Consider the following 14953-nt stretch of genomic DNA (forward strand, 5'->3'; position numbering starts at 1 on the left):
ACCTATGTGACAAATAAAAATATTTCTCATACACAACGGGTTAAGAACGTAGAATGGAAATTGGATGTGAACATGGATGGTGATACAACATAAAGAGCACCTCCCATTACTATTATTAGTGGACTTACTATTCTATGAGAAAAATACATGGGTTTTTTGAAATTAAACATGTATTCACCTCAACTAAGTATCTACAATCTTTTCTTGGGACCATTCATGATTTGTTTCAAGAGAGCATCACAAAATTTTGTAAACAAAAGTGTGTGCTTTCACCCTTTAGATATTGTTTGGGTGTACATCAAACTCTAAAACACGACAAAACTACCGTTGACTCTCAAAGAGTGAGATGAAATATACGCTCATATACCATTCCAAATAACATACATTTGATAATTTCAATGATGTCCAAGTTGTCGTGTCAGTTTAAATCCACATACCCATACAACTAGAAAACAACGAGGTCAAATTTTAAAATGAAAAGAACAATTTTATAGAATACAAAACCAACAAAAATCTCCTTTTTTTAATCCAAAATAAAGGATACACTAAGTTTTAAAACTAAAATAATAAATCTTGGGAAAATAATTCACTCTGGAAACTCTGAGAAAGTTTTAAGGAAATTTTGTTTTCTTCCAACTCACCTTTAATTTCCAAATAGAAAAGTGACCAATCTTTTTTTTCTCAATCTGGATTTTTTTGGAAACAGGGCAAAAGACTTGCCATTTTCATCGACTAAGAAAGAAGGTTTTAGAGGTTTATGGCCCAAGGCTAAGGTTACAGTTACTCTCGCGTCATTACATTACTTAAAGATTTTGCCCCTGCAATACTCCACAGAGATGCCTTGCCTTTAGTTCTAACGAGAATTACCCCCATGGGAACGCTCGTGTTACGAAAGGCCCGCACATTCCTCTCTTTCCACGGCTCCCAAGAAATAAGCAACATCAGTGAAGCAAGCGTCCTTCATGATTGGGTCTTGTTGGTGGCGTAGTGGTTCCACCACTCTTTGACAGAAGCGGCATTACCCAATCAGAAGGGTGAACATCATGAAGACCAAGTCGGTCCTTGAACATGCACCAAACCCGAACCATGTAACCACGCTGATATAGGAGGTGGGCCGCCGATTCCTAGACCTACTTTCAAAGAAGGCAAATGTTACAGTTTGGCCACCCACGCTACTGAAGCCTGTCCGCCGTCCGAATCATGTTGTTGATTCCGAGCCAAGAAAAAAAAGTTGCACTTAGGAGGAGCCCAAGTCTTCCACACCACTGGGATCATGGCCGTATCAATGGGAAAAAATATTTGGTGGATAGCAAAAAAGGGTAAGAGTCTCTTTGGCTTTGAGAGTTGGTGTTAAGAGATGTTTGGGTTTTAGAGCTCAAGGATGTAATGTGCACTGAGCAGAGTAGTCTTTCCGCACAATTAAAATAAAAAGAAGACTGTACTTGAAGGGTGATACACTTGTATGATCTGTATCAATAAAATTTGCCTTTATACCAAAGTAGCTAGTTGCATGTAGTGGTGTTGAGGTGTTGTAGGCCACTACAGAATCATGTCACTTGTATCAAGGATAGCTCGAAGTGTGTTATTTGTAAGTACCCTGTGATTCATAGTACAAGTTAGTTGCATGGAAAGTTGAGCTCAATGAGAGTACACTGGTTGTTCTTTCTTCTTTTTTTTGCGAATGTACACTGATTGTTCTAGAAGGTGTTATTTCTGCACAACAGAAAAAAAAATCAACTTAAGGTTAGTTCTTCTCATTATCCTTCATACTCTTGATAGTGACAACAAAGGTGATACAATAATACCTCTTGTTGGCTTTGGAAGCTTATTTTCTGCCAAGAGATAAGCAAAATCTCCTGTGATCAAGGCTTTGTTCCTCTAATAATGGGGTAGCTAGAGATGTTTAACTTACAAGACTAGCAAAAGATTATACATCATAGATAGACTCACAACTTGGTAAGTACATTTTCTTTCCTATGGTTACTATCGCACACTTAAAGTTTATGTATGTCATTTTCGTATCTATGAAATTGTTCACAAAGTCACAAACAAATCTCCATCATTCGACTAGTAAGCATTAAAGTAGCAATCAATCCTGTACAACGATCGATCCAAATGAAATTGTTTTTTTTTGCACAAAAATGTTGAACCGGTTGAAACATTCTTTTTCTATATTTCATCAGCTACAGGTTAAACACATGTACCCCCCTCCCCCCCTTAAAAAAACATATGTAGTGAAGTCTTACTAAAAAGTTATAAACATTGTCACCATGGCTGGACGCAACATTGAGACCACGCCATACTCACTGAATCGACGCCAAAGAGTATATACGCACAGAGAAAGCTAAAGCCACCACGACCGGTGCAATCCCGCCAAAATCACTCTCTAGTGTCGCCGATATATATTCCTCTCTTTCTTGCAGAAATAACAATATAGTTTTGTCGCGTCAGAAAGTTACAACACCGTCGCTCATTTCAGAAAGCAATTGCCTATTTTGAACTATATCAAAGATAATGATTTGGAAATGAGCGTGCGTTGTTCCATTAGTCGTTTAAACATATTTTGAATAGCAGCAAAAAAAATGTAACCATATACAAATAAAACAGCATATATCCTCAAAAAGAAAAAAGAAAAAAACCAGCAAAACGGAGCGTGTGTTGCAAGTAGTCCTATATATATGCCGGAGGGGCACTTTGGTCCAACCACAATACCTACTTTGTCCCAACCCGCTCCGTGAGAAACAACAGCGAATAAAATGGTGCGTCGTTAGGGTGGCATGGCATCGTCGTTAGCGGAGGCCTTTGTCCCGGTAAACTCTGGAACCCTCGATAAATAACCCTAACAGCCTAACTGACAAGCCACGATGGACGGGTGTCGGGCGTAATGAAACCCGCGAAGAGAACCGCTGGCTGACAGGCGAGATTACGTGGGCGGAGGCTTATGTGTACGCTAGCGAAGCCATTCCCCGCACTCCTCCTACAACCAACCGATCGCTGTCGTCTTCGGGCACGGGGGGCGGCCTGCTGCCGGCGCCACCGCGTCGCAACAAAAACGGGAGCTCTGTTACGGAGCTGTACGCACGCCCGGCTCCTTTCTATCCTTCCCGGCGTCGGTTTCCGGCGTAAAAAGTCGAGGGAAGCTGGCCTGTCCGCGCTACTGCTGTGGGCGGCCGACCTTTTCGCCCTTTTCCGAGTTTAATGCGGGGTTTCATGTGATGTGATAATACGCGGCCAAAGGCGGGCGTGAGCGTGCCTGCATGCATCGCGATGAATGCTTCAGTTTCCGGTGTATGTATGCGCCCCGTGCGAGGTTACGGCGCTGTTTCTCGCGAGGTTGTTGTGATTTATTTTTTCCGCATCATAGTACGCCGAGAAATCGTTCGGTTCGGAACAGTTCGGCGAGCGGCTTGATTATGGCTGTGGGAGCACACAGGTCCTGATATACTAGTACAAGGGGAGCTAAAGCCTGCCAAATAGGCTTTGCAATCTGATCATTAATCTCCTGATGTATTATACTAGTAGTACTACCTGACAGCCCATAGTATTATGATTCTCAAGACCGCAACAGGGAGGCCATCTGCCGCTGCTCTGGACTCGTCCTCTCAACCAGCATTTTTGGTCAAACCATCTTCAGCTTAGGCATCAGGATTATCACTCATATTTGTAGCTAGGGCGCTAGTTAGGAGCTTACTACACTTGTATCGATAGGTTGGGTGCAATTCAAGTTCAAAGAATTTTGTCATTTCATTTGGAATTCATTGTGATTATAGAAGAAAATGAAAGAAAACCACTAGTTCATTGTGAATATTGTAATATAGCTTCCTTTTTGAATGCACATTGTTTCCGACCCGGGCGCTCTGATCGTTGCGTCCTCTCCGGCCTTCGGCTCGGCATCCCGGCGGCTTCGTCCCCGACAGCTTGGAACTGCACTCCTTTTCGGCTCCTAGCTTACCGGCGGCGTCGGTTGCCCTCCCTTCCTCCGCGCCGGCTCTTTCCCCCCGCCACCTTCCGACCCCGTCCACCTCCATGACTTGCGAATCCCAAAGCTCGCCTTTTTTGGCGTCGCAGGGTGCCACCCTCCGGCAGCGGGCGCAACCCCACCCACCCCTTCCGAGGTGGCAATCTCGACGAGTAAAGCGGCTTCCTCATCTCCGGACTCTGATCTGCGGCAATGGGATTGCTCGAATTCAGGCCAGGACGAAATCCCTGCTCGGCTCACCGATGGTGGCGACGGCGGCACCCGCGGGTGTTCTTTCCCTTCTTGGAGGCGCTGCCATGGCCTCTATCCGCGCCTCCCTTCGAGCACCGGGGGAAACCCTTGGTCCGGTTCTTCGGATCGGATGACGGCGGCGTCACGACGTCGCTCCCCTTATTGAAGGCGCCATCTTGCTTGCTCGCGGCGTCCCTGGTGTTGGAGTTAGAGATGATCGACACCTTGCCAGTTCGGCTTGCCCCTCTACCTGGTATTGGCTTGGTGGTTTAGCTGTGCTTTTTCCTTTGTCCAGGCTGAGCATCCCGTGTCTCTCTGCTCTGGGTCCCATGTCCACTCCTTCTTATGTATGCGTCTATGTTACGTGTGTATCCTCTTATGTACTCACCTGCTTTTCTTCTATCAATGCAATGATACACAAGCTTTGCGTATTCGCGAAAAAAGTCTACATTTAAAAAGCCCTCCTTTCACACCACTTATTGCTTTTGCTTGTTTAGAGGCTTACCAATTTTTTGTCCATAAAAGGAAACTTACCAGTTTTGATAGGTGTGCATTACTTAGTCCATACTAGTAAATGTCATCGCAAATAACAAAGAGCAGAGCAATAACCCCCCCCCCCCCATGCTCTACTTCCTACAATTGTGGGATGAAAGCCTCATGGGGAATGCCAACACTCTCAAAAGGCGACATAGTGGCCTCCTCATTTACCTAATGTGGAATGCCTAGAAGGAGAGGAACCTATGCATCTTCAAAGGCACAAGACTGACGTACATCAAGGTGGCCCACCTCGCCTTTGACGTAATTTCCCAGCGTGAGTTGGCCTTTTAGGCCACTTGCGATTACAATTCATCAGTAGTTAGAGCATTTATAGCCGGATGCCCAAACTCACTTCAAACGCCCGGACGGACGACCCGGTCATAAAAAAGCGATCCAGACGGGCGCCTCAAACGGGCCTCAAACACCCGGGCTGACCGACACCCCTCATATCTAATCTAGCCCAAATCTGGGGCGAACATGGGGGTGCCCAGGCGCGTCTACACGTCGTCCTCGGCCCACGCTGGCCCACCCAACCCCACATATATTCATCCCCCCCATCTGTTCGCCGGACCAAACCCTAGCAACTGCACTTCTCTCCCCTCCACTCCCTCCGCCACCCAAGCTCCCGTCCGGGGACCTCCGGCCTTCTCCGGCATGGCGGACGGCGGATCCAAGTCCTACACCTCCAGATACGCCGACCCCATGCTCATACCACGCGGCCTCGAGGAGGAGGTGGTCGTCCAGCTTGCGCTCCGCTGCTATCGGGAGGAGGCTGTTATGAAACGTAGTAGAAAACAAAAAATATATATCGTACAATCAACCAGGATCAATATAAAGATGCATTAGAGGTTTGGATCATGATCGTTATCGACTCTGAGTTGCAATGGAAGTAGATGAGTCGGTGTAGATCGAACTTGGAGTCCCTCGAACCATCGATGAACAATCCCGCGAACCGCTCACGAACAATCCCTCGAACTGAAGGCCGAAAGCACAACCTCTCTACAGTTTGCAAGCATACGATCTTTGATGATCCACAAGTATAGGGGATCAATCATAGTCCTTTTGATAAGTAAGAGTGTCGAATCCAACGAGGGGCAAAAGAAAATGATAAGCGGTTTCAGTAAGGTATTCTCTACAAGTGCTGAAAGTAACAATGATAGATAATTTTATAGTAAGATAATTCATAGCAAGTAACAAGTAATAACAGTAGCAAAGGTGCAGTAAGGTGATCCAATCCTTTTTATAGCAAAGGACAAGCCTAAAAGTTATCTTATATAAAGCAAAGTGCTCTCGAGGACACATGAATTATGGTCTAGTCACGTTCATCATGTTTAGTTGATTCGCGTTCGCTACTTTGATAATATGATATGTGGGTTGACCGGTGCTTGAGTGTTGTTCTTAGTTGAACAAGCAACCCAGTTATGATTACCCCCTCTCGCAAGCATCCACAACTATGAAAGAAGAATGAAGATAGATCTAACCATAGCATGAAATATATGAATCCAAATCAGCACCTTACGAAATAATGCATAAACTAGTGTTTAATTCTGTCACTCTAGCAACACATCATCTACTTATTACTCCACAATGCCTTCCCTTAGGCCCAAGTATGGTGAAGTGTCATGTATTCGACATTCACATGACACCACTAGAGGAAGCAACAACATATATATCATGAAAATATCGAACGAATATCAACATCACATGAAGAACAAAAGTAACTACTCACAAATCATATTCATGTTCAAGATCAGAGGGGTATTGAATATGCTTGAGGATCTGAACATTTCCACCAAATAAACCAACTAGCATCAACTACAAGATGTAATCAACACTACTAGAAACCCACATGTACCAGTCTGAAGTTTTGGGACAAAGATTGAATACAAGAGATGAATTAGGGTTTGAGATGAGATGGTGCTCCTGAAGATGTTGATGAAGATTGGTCCTCCCATGATGAGAGGATCGTTGGTGATGTCGATGGCTTCGATTTCCCCCTCCCGAAGGGAAGTTTCCCCGACGAAATCGCTCCGCCGGACAACAAAAGTGCTCCTGCCCAGGTTCTGCCTCGATACAGTGGCGCTTCGTCCCGAAAGTCTTCTCTTTAATTTTTTCTAGGGCGAATGGCTTCATATAGCAGAAGATGGATACCGGAGACCTGTCAGGGGGCCCACAAGCTCATAGGGCGTGACCCCTTGAGCTTGTCACTCCCTGGTGGCCCCTCCTGGTATTTCTTCTGCCAATATTTTCTATTTATTTCAAAATAATTCTCCATAAATTTTTAGGTCATCGCGAGTTGTGCAAAATAGCTATCTCCGTTGTAGCCCTTTCTAGTCCAGAATTCTAGCTGCCGGCAATACCCCCTCTTCATGTGAAACTTGTAAAATAAGAGAGAAAAGGCATAACAATTGCATCATAAAATGAAATGACAATCCAAAACAAAATAAATAATAGTAGCAAAACATGATGCAAAATGGACGTATCAGTCTTCACGATCCGACAATGCTTCGTCGTCCAGAACTAATCGCCGCCAGAGAATTAGAGGAGATTAGAGCCACACGGGGCTTCTTATTATAGGTTTAGAGGAACTAGCACTAGCTCTATAGAACTAGTAGTATTGAACTAGAGGACGCTCAAAAACTTGTATTCACAAAAGGGCCAATACCTCAAGTATATATAGGTTAGAGAGGGAGGGAGGGGCTGCCACCAAGGAGGGAATGTCCCTCCTTGGGGCGCCAGCTAAGAGGGGGGAGGATTCCTCCCCCATGTCCAATTCGGCCACCACTATAGGAAAGGGGGGGGGGGCACTTCCTTATGGGCCATGGTGGCCCAATAATCCTTCCACTACTTGGTCTTTTTAAGACCCGTTGATATTAAATTAAATATAAAAGCCTCCAAACAATTAATATAGCCTTTTATTATTAATTTAACATCATCGAAAAACATTTCCCACCTATATATTATTTAGCGAGAATACCCGGTATTGCCCGATAAACTCCGAAACCCTTCCGGTGACCCCAAAACGCTTCCGGTTCCTCTCGAAACTATTCCGAATATTAACGAAACTATTTCACAAATAAATCCTCGATACTCTTGTCCTACTAACACTCAGTAGATCGTGATTACCTTAAGCTTGTGACATGTGGGTTCGGTAAAACATAGACATGAACGAAACCCCTTCGTTCAATGACCGATAGTGAAACCGTGGACGTCCATATCGATCCCTATGATTACATGAGTGACATTTGGGTGAACCTTTGGTTATCATGTGATGCTCCCTTTGCTTTGCGATACTTTACAAAACCCGAAGTGAGATATATAGGTATCCTCTTGAGTCATACACATGCTCACTATACTGGTTTCCTCGTTACCAGTTTTGTTCTTCTTTCTCATTAACATGTTTCAGCATTTCCGTGACGTTGTCACTTGTGTCTATCCAGACGATGATGGATGCTGTCACACCGAGAGGGCCCTAAGAATATCTCTGCATCGTTGGAGGAGCAAATTTCACTCTTGAGCTATCATGTCCCTTGTCAAACTTTCCTATTGTCAGAGTAATTGACCACGGGTAGCCTCATCGGCACACCATGGCATTTCAAGAAATCGGGGCTAGCTGCGCCCCTCACACCTCCCGGACGTATGGCTGGCTTCTTGGGGCGGCTAGTCTAAGAGGCCTGCTGCTGGAAGACGGCGAGCCGTCAGAAGACAGCCACGAGGGAGCCGACTCCTAGCACGCGGCCCCTCGTCCCCTAAAAGTTTGCACCCTCTTAACCATAACGAGACGGGGCGTGGCCACAGTGCGACCTGTCACCCCCGAATCCAGGGCGGAACGTGGCCACAGTGTGGGAGTACCAAGCGGACACCCCTCGCCCGGTGCGGCACTGTTGCCACGCAACCCATGACATCATCTATGTCAGAGGGAGCCATGCTCCCACGATGGGCGGTCGGTACGGCCCGCAGGCGGCGTGCCCTACCTGTCTGTGAGCTACAAGAACCCCCAGCAGACGGCGTCAAGGGCGGGCCGACTCCTAGCAAGCGGCTGCTACCTCTTGAGCACTGCGTTGGATTTCCCCGAAGAGGAGAGGATGATGCAGCAAAGTAGCGTAAGTATTTCCCTCAGTTTTTGAGAACCAAGGTATCAATCCAGTAGGAGACCACGCACAAGTCCCTCGTACCTACACAAAATGATAGCAACTCGCAACCAACGCTTAGGGTTGTCAATCCCTTCACGGTCACTTACGAGAGTGAGATCTGATAGAGATAATATTTTTGGTATTTTTGATAGATAGATGCAAAGTAAAAAAGTAAAAGCAAAGTAAAAACAAAGCAAGTAAATAAAATGATATAGATTGATATGATGAGAATAGACCCGAGGGCCATAGGTTTCACTAGTGGCTTCTCTCAAGAGCATAAGTATTCTACGGTGGGTGAACAAATTACTATTGAGCAATTGACAGAATTGAGCATAGTTATGAGTATATCTAGGCAATGATCATGTATATAGGCATCACGTCCAAAACAAGTAGATCGAAACGATTCTGCATCTACTACTATTACTCCACTCATCGATCGCTATCCAGCAAGCATCTAGAGTATTAAGTTAAAAACAGAGTAACACCGTAAGCAAGATGACATGATGTAGAGGGATAAATTCATGCAATATGATAAAAACTCCATCTTGTTATCCTCGATGGCAACAATAAAATACGTGCCTTGCTGCCCCTTCTGTCACTGGGTAAGGACACCGCAAGATTGAACCCAAAGCTAAGCACTTCTCCCATTGCAAGAACTACCAATCTAGTTGGCCAAACCAAAAAGGATAATTCGAAGAGACTTGCAAAGATAAATCAATCATACATAAAAGAATTCAGAGAAGAATCAAATATTTTCCATAGATAATACTGGATCATAAACCCACAATTCATCGGTCTCAACAAACACACCGCAAAAAGAAGATTACATCGAATAGATCTCCACGAGAGAGGGGGAGAATATTGTATTGAGATCCAAAAAGAGAGAAGAAGCCATCTAGCTACTAGCTATGGACCCGAAGGTCTGAAGTAAACTACTCACACTTCATCGGAGGGGCTATGATGATGATGTAGAAGCCCTCCGTGGTGGATGCCCCCTCCGGCGGAGCTCCGGAACATGCCCCAAGATGGGATCTCGTGGATACAGAAGGTTGCGGCGGTGGAATTATGTTTTGGCTCCTGTTCTGGTCGTTCGGGGATACGTAGGTATATATAGGAGGAAGGAGTACGTCGGTGGAGCTCCGAGGGGCCCACGAGGTAGGGGGGCGCGCCCAGGGGGGCGCCCTCCACCCTCGTGACCTCCTTGGGCACTGCTTGGAGTAGGGTCCAAGTCTCCTGGGTCACGTTCGGTTGGAAAATCACGATCCCGAAGGTTTCATTCCGTTTGGACTCCTTTTGATATTCTGTTTCTTCGAAATACTGAAAAAGGCAAAAAATAGCAATTCTGGGCTGGGCCTCCGGTTAGTAGGTTAGTCCCAAAAGTAATATAAAAGTGGAAATAAAGCCCAATATAGTCCAAAACAGTAGATAAAGTAGCATGGAGCAATCAAAAATTATAGATACGTTGGAGACATATCAGGCATCCCCAAGCTTAATTCCTGCTCGTCCTCGAGTAGGTAAATGATAAAAAAGAATTTTTGATGCGGAGTGATACTTTGACAAATTTCAATGTAAATCTTCTTAATTGTGATATGAATATTCAGATCCGAAAGATTGAAGACAAAAGTTCATATTGACACAAAAATAATAATACTTCAAGCATACTAATCAAAGCAATCATGTCTTCTCAAAATAACATGGCAAAAGAAAGTTCATCCCTTCAAAATCATACAGTTAGGCTATGCTTCATTTTCGTCACACAAAGATGTTCCCAACTTCTATACCCCCGATGATAAGCCAAGCAATTGTTTCATACTTAAATAATCTTAAACTTTTTCAACCTTCACGCAATACATGAGTGTGAGCCATGGATATAACACTACGGGTGGAATGGAATATGATGATGGGGATTGTGTGGAGAAGACAAAAAAGGAGAAAGTCTCACATTGACGAGGCTAATCAACGGGCTATGGAGATGCCCATCAATTGATGTCAACATGAGGAGTAGGGATTGCCATGCAACGGATGCACTAGAGCTATGAATGCTCAACAAAAGAAAACTAGTGGGTGTGCATCCAACTTGCTTGCTCACAAAGACCTAGGGCATTTGAGGAAGCCCATCGTAGGAATATACAAGCCAAGTTCTATAATGAAAAATTCCCACTAGTATAAAAAGACAACTTATGAGACTCACTACATGAAGAACAAGGTGCTACTTTGAAGCACAATATATGAGACTCACTACATGAAGAACAAGGTGCTACTTTGAAGCACAAGTGTGGAAAAAGAGATAGTAGCATTGCCCTTTTTTATTTTATTTTTTTCTTTTCTTTTTTTTGGGCCTTCCCTTTTTTTGGCCTTTTTTTGGGCAATGCTCTAATAAGGATGATCATCACACTTTTGTTGATTACAACATAAGGATTACAACTCAAAACTTAGAACAAGATATGACTCTATATGAATGCCTCCGGCGGTGTACCGGGATGGTGCAATGAATCAAGAGTGACATGTATGGAAAATAATGCATGGTGGCTTTGGCACAAATACGATGTCAACTACAAGATCATGCAATGGCAATATGACAAAAGTAATGTATGTCATGATGATGATGGTGGAAGTTGCATGGCAATATATCTCGGAATGGCTATGGAAATGCCATGATAGGTAGGTATGGTGGCTGTTTTGAGGAAGATATAAGGAGGTTTATGTGTGATAGAGTATATCGTATCACGGGGTTTGGATGCACCGGCGAAGTTTGCGCCAACTCTCAAGTTGAGAAAGGGCAATGCACGGTACCGAAGAGGCTAGCAAAGGTGGAAAGGTGAGAGTGCGTATAATCCATGGACTCAACATTAGTCAAAAGAACTCATATACTTATTGCAAAAATTTAGAAGTCATCAAAAATTCAAGTACTACGCGCATGCTCCTAGGGGGATAGATTGGTAGGAAAATACCATCGCTCGTCCCCGACCACCACTCATAAGGATGCACAAGCCAGGTACACTTCATGTTTCAAATTTGTTACACAACTTTAACCATACGTGCATGCTACGGGACTTGCAAACTTCAACACAAGTATTTCTCAAATTCATAATCACCCATCTAGCACGACTTTGATATTATCACCTCCATATCTCAAAACAATTATCAAGCATCAAACTTATCTTAGTATTCAATTCACTCAAAAGAAAGTTTCACATATCTTGAACACCAAGTATATTAACATTAAGCAAATTACCATGCTATTAAAGACTCTCAAAATAATCTAAGTGAAGCATGAGAGGTCAATAGTTTATTTAAAACAAATCCACCACCGTGCTCTAAAAGATCTAAGTGAAGTACTAGAGCAAAAAATTCTCACGCTCAAAAGATATAAGTGAAGCACTATGAGCAAAACTATCAAGCTCAAAAGATATAAGTGAAGCACATAGAGTATTCTAACAAATTCCAATTCATGTATGGCTCTCTCAAAAGATATGTACATCAATGATGATTGTGGTAAACTAACAAGCAAAGACACAAATAATATAAGACGCTCCAAGCAAAACACATATCATGTTGGTGAATAAAAATATAGCTCCATGTAAATTACCGATGGAAGTGGACGAAAGAGGGGATGCCTTCCGGGGCATCCCCAGGCTTTGACTTTTTGGTGTCCTTGCATTATCTTGGGGGTGCCATGGGAATCCCCAAGCTTAGGCTCTTGCCACTCTTTGTTCCATAATCCATCAAAAGAATTCACCCAAAACTTGAAAACTTCACAACACAAAACTCAACAGAAATCTCGTGAGCTCCGTTAGAGAAAGAAAACAAAAGACTACTTCAAGGTACTGTAATGAACTCATTCTTTATTTATATTGGTCTTAAACCTACTGTATTCCAACTTCTCTATGGTTTATAAACTAATTTACTAGCCATAGATTCATCAAAATAAGCAAACAACACATGAAAAACAGAATCTGTCAAAAACAGAATAGTCTGTAGCAATCTGTAACTAACGCAAACTTCTAGAACTCTAAAAATTCTACTAAAATATGAAGTCCTGGACAATTTGTTTATTGATCAGCAGCAAAAAGAATCAAGGCAAAAGCACGTTCCTGTGTTTTATCATAACTAAATTCGTGCGCGCAAAGTTTCTGTTTTTCAGCAGAATCAAATCAACTGTCATCGTAGGTTATCCTATAGGTTCTACTTGGCATAAACACTAATTAAAACATAAACCACATCCAAACAGAGGCTAGATGGATTATTTATTCCTAAACAGAAGCAAAAACAAAAAACACAAAATAAAATTGGGTTGCCTCCCAACAAGCGCTATCGTCTAACGCCCCCAGCTAGGCATAAAAGCAAGGATAGATCTAGGTATTGCCATCTTTGGTAGGCAATCCATAAGTGGCTCTGATGATAGATTCATATGGTAATTTTATTTTATTTCTAGGGAAGTGTTCCATACCCTTCTTTAAGGGAAATTGGAATCTAATATTCCCTTCCTTCATATCAATAATTGCGCCAATCGTTCTAAGGAAAGGTCTACCAAGAATAATAGGACATGAAGGATTGCAATCTATATCAAGAACGATAAAATCTACGGGCACATAATTCCTATTTGCAACAATAAGAACATCATTAATTCTTCCCATAGGTTTTTTAATAGTGGAATCCGCAAGACACAAGTTTAGAGAGCAATCATCAAAATCACGGAAATCTAGCAAATCACATAAAATTTTGGGGATAGTAGAGACACTAGCACCCAAATCACACAAAGCATGAAACTCAAAATCTTTAATTTTAATTTTAATAGTAGGTTCTCACTCATCATAGAGTTTTCTAGGGATAGAAACTTTCAACTCAAGTTTTTCTTCATAAGATTGCATCAAGGCATCAACAATGTGTTCGGTAAAGGCTTTATTTTGACTATAAGCATGAGGATAATCTAGCACGGATTGCAACAAGGAAATACAACCAATCAAAGAGCAATTTTCATAATTAAATTCCTTGAGATCCAAAATAGTGGGTTTAGCAACATCACGGTTTTATTTATTTCAATCCCACTTTCATCAATTTCATTATCAAGATCTAGAAACTCCGAATTCTAAAACGCCTTCTAGGTAAAGGAAGATCATATTCAGATTCATCAAGATTCATATTGCAAAACAAAGATTTAATGGGGGACACATCAATAAATTTTAGATCTTCATCTTGATTTTCATAGGGATTGGAAGAACACGCTTTAATAAAGGCATCTTTGGAAGCATGCATCCTAGCGGTTCTTTTCTTGCACTCATCAATGGAAATTCTCATGGCTTTGAGAGACTCATTGATATGATGCTTAGGAGGAATAGATCTAAGCTTTAAAGAATCAATTTCAAGAGAAATTCTATCAACGTTCCTAGGCAAATCATCAACTTTAAGCAATTTCTCTTCAAGCAAAGCATTAAAATTCTTTTGTGAATTCATAAACTCTTTAACACTACTCTCAAATTCAGAGGGAATTTCCATAAGAGTTATTGTAGGAATTTCCATAATTATTAGAAGGATTACTAGGATAAGGCCTAGGATTAAAATTCCCTCTATAAGCGTTGTTTCCAAAACTATTGCTACCAACAAAATTCACATCCATAGATTCATTATTATTCTCAAGCAAAGTAGATAAAGGCATATCATTGGGATCAAGAGGAGTATTTTTAGGAGCAAACATCTTCATAAGTTCATCCATCTTTTCACTCAAAACATTGATTTCTTCTATAGCATGCACTTTCTTACTAGAAGATCTTTCGGTGTGCCATTGAGAATAATTAGCCATAATATTTATCAAGCAATTTGGTAGAATCTCCTAACGTATTTTCCATAAAAGTGCCTCCCGCGGCCGAATCTAAAAGATTTCTAGAAGCACAATTCAATCCGGCATAAAATTTTTGTATGATCATCCATAAATTCAAACCATGAGTGGGGCAATTGTGAAGCATTAATTTCATTCTTTCCCAAGATTGGGCAACATGCTCATGATCAAGTTGTTTAAAATTCATAATGTCGTTCCTAAGAGTGATAATCTTAGCGGGAGGAAAATACTTAGAGA

This window comes from Triticum dicoccoides, chromosome 2B (assembly GCF_002162155.2).
Source record: "Triticum dicoccoides isolate Atlit2015 ecotype Zavitan chromosome 2B, WEW_v2.0, whole genome shotgun sequence".
NCBI lineage: Eukaryota > Viridiplantae > Streptophyta > Magnoliopsida > Poales > Poaceae > Triticum > Triticum dicoccoides.